The sequence below is a fragment of the Littorina saxatilis genome, linkage group LG12 (assembly GCF_037325665.1).
Source record: "Littorina saxatilis isolate snail1 linkage group LG12, US_GU_Lsax_2.0, whole genome shotgun sequence".
NCBI lineage: Eukaryota > Metazoa > Mollusca > Gastropoda > Littorinimorpha > Littorinidae > Littorina > Littorina saxatilis.
In genome coordinates, this window is record NC_090256.1 from 9,043,479 (window position 1) to 9,049,478 (window position 6,000).

Below are 6,000 nucleotides of genomic sequence, written 5' to 3' on the forward strand. Positions count from 1 at the left end.
TCTGTACATCTCGGTCCCCCTTGAGGAGTTTCTCTCTCTTTTACTCTGCTAAGAGTTTCAACAAATCTCGGAAGAAAGTCTCTGTTGACTTTCAATTGTTTCTTTCATAAGGTTATCGTTATACAAAACAAACACAAAATGTACCAGAACATATTTAACATGAAGAGCTTCCCTTGTGCCCGATTTCCAAACAGTAAAAATACACTGTATCACAACCTAATAATTCTGCTTACTCTACAAGTACAAGATCATACTACGGTTTCATTAAAAAAGCAATTGTAATGGTATAGGCCGACAACATCCCTAGTTTAAACCCTCCCCTTATGGGCAGCTCTTGTGTATTATGTGTTTTATTATGTGAATTACTATACCACTACATCATTACACATGACTTAGACAGCCCTCGCAATTCAAGAAGTCGTAATTGGATCTTTAACATGCACAACCACAACCACAATGCATTGATCTGCATGGGCGCGATGGCTAAGTGGATAAGACACCAGCCTCCCATGGGCGCGATGGCTAAGTGGATAAGACACCAGCCTCCCATGGGCGCGATGGCTAAGTGGATAAGACACCAGCCTCCCATGGGCGCGATGGCTAAGTGGATAAGACACCAGCCTCCCATGGGCGCGAAGGCTAAGTGGATAAGACACCATCCTCCCATGGGCGCGATGGCTAAGTGGATAAGACACCAGCCTCCCATGGGCGCGATGGCTAAGTGGATAAGACACCAGCCTCCCATGGGCGCGATGGCTAAGTGGATAAGACACCAGCCTCCCATGGGCGCGATGGCTAAGTGGATAAGACACCAGCCTCCCATGGGCGCGATGGCTAAGTGGATAAGACACCAGCCTCCCATGGGCGCGATGGCTAAGTGGATAAGACACCAGCCTCCCATGGGCGCGATGGCTAAGTGGATAAGACACCAGCCTCCCATGGGCGCGATGGCTAAGTGGATAAGACACCAGCCTCCCATGCGGAAGGTTGAGTGTTCGAATCCTGACAGTGCCTTATTGTATACATATAGCAGACGACGGTTTATGCCTATCGCCAGTTCCTCTGAACAGTCAAAAGCAATCGCTAGAGTTCTTGTGAACCACAGCCGTTTGTTTCGTTCAGATTCAGAGGAACATAATAACGTGCTATTGCAGATAAGCTTACAGCGAGTCGCATTCAAATTACAAACTGACGACTACATTGTGAAAAAAGGAAACTGGATCACACAGGTTCACGATGGCTCAGGGGTAAGATAAACCACGCAAAAATAAATTCTTTGAAAATTGCTCGCTCTTTACGGAGGGCACCTTACCAAGGATGTTCTCAAGCGGTGAGTGTTTAAATGAAAGGGTGTTTGTACTGTGTGTAAAAGTCTGACAGTATCTGTGATGGTTTACGGGAGGCTTACTGTGCCTTTAATCTGTTTGCTGTCAGTTAACAATATATACCTGTATTTACCTGATTTGACAACTCACAATGTGACCTTGATTTAATAACAGAATACACCAAACATGCATTGCTTGTTCGTTGTTTTGTTCTTCTTCCTTGTTGTTTATTGAACGGTTTGTTGCCCGTTAAAGCAACTTACCCAGGATGTCAGCGAGCGTCCAATAGGCCAGGAAAGGGTTACTGAACTATGTGTACAACACATGCAGACAACTCTCTCAGACTCACAAATTATACATAATAACTCTGTCGGTTACTCTGGTTGGCAGGCTGTTAGAATTATTGTTAGTTTTTCCAAAATGTAAACATCTAAATTCTTTGTTTCTGCATGATAACATGGACAAAATAACAGATCCACTAAATATAATAACTTGAAGTAATATAAATAACAACAACAAAGACAGTGAAACACACTAATGGTCTCTGTCATTTTCATCCAAATTTATACCAAACCATATTAGGCTAAGGTTGTGATTTTTCTCTCTATTTTTTTCATTGTGTACAACAAGAGTATGCATCCTAGCTGCTGGGACTTGAAGTGTGAAGATACCTACTCCTAGGTTTGAAGAGGCAAACTCTGAAATGACTAATCAATCAGTGAATCACTGCCCTAAAAACTAATACAAGTTTATTTATCAAAAATGTAAAAGTGCTTTTCCGGATAGGACTAGGAGGGGTGGGGGTACTTAAAAGCCGCCCCTCCCCCTTTTGCCGTGGCCTTGCCCTACCCTTGAGCTAATTCATAAACAATCCTAGCCTGTTAGTGTTACACTCAAGAAGAATGAGTCACATGTTCAAGATTCTTCCCAAGACCAGACGTGCTGAACCAACTGCAATACCATTTGAACAGAAAAAGTTTCTTCACCCCATTACTCCATGAGTGCAACGAAGATACTCGGTGCGCACCTTCCAGAGAAAACGAGCGTCAAGAAACTACACTTCCATTTTCAACAAACACAACTGAAAGCAAGTTGGGACAACTTTTACTCGAACCGTGTACAGGCGGAAGGCTTCTTGGAGACCTCATCCGGAAATCAATTCTCAGTTGACATTCACCCAAAGCACAACCTATGTACAAGCCTCCATGAAAAGTTTGCGTTCAGAAATTCAGAACGGTCGATCAGGATGCAAACAAGTCTGTTGATACAGGCCAAGTTACTGCTTGCCTCTCCCTCTCTCGTGCTCTCTCTCCTCTCTCTCAACAGTTCCCCCACTCTCAGAGCAGGCAGGGTTTGTCTGCTTGCGAAAGGGGGCACCTCCAAACGTTTCCAGGTCTACAACGCGCAATCGTCAGATCGACGTGACCCGAATTACAAAGCAAACTAGAGAAAAATGTATCATTTACCTTTTAAATGCACTTTCCGCAAGAAATTTCACTGATTTAGAACGTAGGGTTCCGTCGAAAATAGTCAACATCTCTCCTATGACACGAAGGGTTCGCCATTACTCCTGAGTCACGTGATCTATTTCATCCAATTATAACTCGCAGCTTCGACGAGGGCCAAAAATAGATTTTTACTTTGACGGCTTTTCATCAAAGAGCAAAAACAAACATCGACTAAACAGTGTGCAGCACTCATCCACTCTACTATGCGCACGAGAGGCGGTTCGAGCTAACACAGTGTTTTGATTTCCGTACTCTGCATTCACCACGGCACGCCACAGCCAGGCTGTGATGCATTACTGCACTTCATTCATTTACAGCCTTGTTCTATATTTAGCATTCGGGCGATCGATTTTCTGCTTTCCTAGACGCACGGCAACCTAGATATTCGTCGGGCGTGAGTGTGTTCGGGGCAGGACATTTGCCCAACGATTGTTGACAGAGCGGAATGTTCGATTACGCAACCGGCTCGTTTGGGGACTGAGGGGCATTGAATCTGATGCATCAGTGCCAGGGTACTATATATACAGTTGTTTGTTTTTTCCCTGAGTAGAGTGCAACCTTGATAGTGTTTTATTTTGTTTTGTTTCCCACTTGCTTTTCACTCACTTGGCACATTTTCAGGAGTAGTATTATATTTAGTTCCGAGTTGGCACCGCTATCTCTGCTGACAACAAATAGAAATATATACTTGTGTTGCTGCTGTTGCTCAGAGCTCGGCATAGCGGCTCTAGTCATACTGAGATAATACCCGGCGCAGTCACGGCCAAGCCTCGTGCATTTTGTTCAACCGCGTGTTTTTTGTTTGTGTGTGTGTGTGTGTGTTTTTTTTCTCCACAGCACTGTGCAGGGCCGGACTACCGGGGGGGTTATGGGGGTTGCGCAACCCCCCCCCCCCCTAGCCTAAACATGTACCATACTTATTTAATTTTTTTTATTATTGCTTATTTTATGCCGTTTCATGCAAGGAGCGACCATTTTCCTATCTCAGAATATGACCTACCCATCAGCTTCAGGGGGCTTCGCCCCCTGACCCCCACAACGAGGGGGGGGGGGTTCTAGGGTTTCCGGACCCCCCCCAGCCAAAAAATAAAAATATTGAATGAGGTATGCATTTCTTTATTTTACATTGAGTTTCAATTTTTGGGGTATTAATCAGTGACAAAATCTGCTGCCTGAAACTGGTAATGATCATCCTCAGAATGCACCAGATTGCACCATTTTGCATCCTTTTTTTCAAAATTTTCCGGGGGGGCATGCCCCCGGACCCCCCTAGCAAGCTAGGCGCTTCGCGCCGTTGGCATATCTTCACAATATACTTTTGAAAAAACCCCACCCATAAAATGAACTGATCCGCCCCTGCCACCAGGGGGGACATCCCCCTGGGCCACCACTGGCAACCCCCCCCCCTCCTCTTCGCCTAGTCCGGCCCTGCTGTGGTCGGAATTTACATTAAAAAATAAATATAGCCTGCAGCAGGATACCCAACACAATGACTCTAGAGGTGCTGGGACTGATGAGATGGAATCAGTAACTGGCATGAATCAGTCAGTTATGCAGGGCCATGACGGTTCAACAATTTACTAGTACAGCGGTTGAATTCATACATAATAATAATAATAATAATGCCAACTTTTATAGCGCTATTCTAGAAAAATGTCTACTCTTAGCGCTTTACAATACATACTCCATCGACCAAGCATACTATACACGCACATGCACGTGCATATCAAGAAGGGGTTAGAGAATTATTAGCAACAAGTACAATTATATAATAAACTAGAGGAATACCCGGCTTCGCCGGGGTGAATCGCGAGACAGAGACAGACAGCGTGGCGGTTCATCACAATCACCTCTGCAAGCGAAGTCCTGTCAAACGGGATTGAGAATTTTAGAGCTTATTTCTTAGCCCTATATTATCTGTTGTGGCTTCTCAAATGCCAGAACATACAGACAGATGATGATAAAATGATAAAATCGTTTATTTAACGTCACTCTGTAAAAACATTGGCGACATTTGTCTTAGATTAAGAACACACACAGGCACGCACACAAACTTTCCCTGTATGTACAGTGGTTCACCACCCTCCCGCCCCCCGCACACTCTCGCTCATCTAATTAAAAATGGTGTTAAGAGATACTTGGATATAAAATGGTATTTTTAAAAGTTCTGATAAAAAATATATAGTAGCTGTATGAGAAGCAATGGCGTCAGCCGCAGCAACGTCTCTTCATATCCAGGGACCAAGTGGGTGCGTGTGCATAAGTCCAGCGATAAGTTTGGGACCTTGCCACCCAAGGTCTTTATTAAAACTTAAAAGATAGCTTAATTTTTCCTTTGAGGTATTTGGCAGAATATTTCTATTTGAGTTTATAAACTGAGTCAGGGGTTGAAAGTGGCATGAGTTCAAATCACACTCCAAAGTCAAATGAGCAATGGTGAGGTCGGATTGACAGGTGCATTTAAGCTCTAGAAATTGGTAATTCCCAGCTTCTGCCCTTAGGCGGTTAATCCTTTTTATTACACGTGGGCATGCATTATAGGTGTTCATCTGTTTTGATGGGGCTTCCCGAGTGAGCCAGCCAGAGCTTATAGCCTTGTGCATATATTTGTTCCTCCATTCTCTCCAGAGAAGAGAGTCTGTAAGGCTACTGATCTCAGAAGCAGACAATGGCAGGTCTACCTCGGAGGCGCCTATGCCTTGGGCAGCTTCTTTAGCGGCTTTGTCCGCTTTCTCGTTGCCAGGCACGTTCACGTGTGCTGGACACCAGACCAGGTTAATCTCGCTTCCTTTTTTTATAATTTTATTTGCCAGCTCCTTTATGGCAATGACAAGATCATGTCTTTTTGATCTTTTGTTAGATCTTAATGCTTCAATGGCTGCTTTGGAGTCAGAGAATATAGCTATCTTTTGAGGAGGAGTGTTCTTGAGATTGAGATGAACAAGCGACATGCAGATGGCAAGGAGCTCAGCTGAGAAGATCGAGTTTCTGTTGCACAGTTTAAATTTCCCAGTCATGTCATCGCTGGGGATTACAAAAGCTGCGCCAGCCTTCTTGTCATCCAACACTGACCCGTCTGTGTAAACATGAACATGGCCTTTGTATACAGTATCAATGTGCTCAAGGGCTTGTGTCCTGAGTAATAACTGATCATCCTTTGTAGCTGT

At 44.2% G+C, this 6,000-nt stretch overlaps 1 protein-coding gene across 6 annotated transcripts in view; it reads right to left on the bottom strand.

Moving 5' to 3' along the window:
- Positions 1-2,924, bottom strand: part of LOC138981201 (histone deacetylase 4-like) — a 158,328-nt gene extending 155,404 nt beyond the window's left edge. For all 6 annotated transcript variants that reach the window (XM_070354042.1, XM_070354044.1, XM_070354043.1 and 3 more), the window contains exon 1: positions 2,792-2,924. The gene's annotated coding sequence lies outside the window, so the exon portion shown is untranslated. The remainder of the gene's footprint in view (positions 1-2,791) is intronic.
- Positions 2,925-6,000: the final 3,076 nt, after the last annotated feature.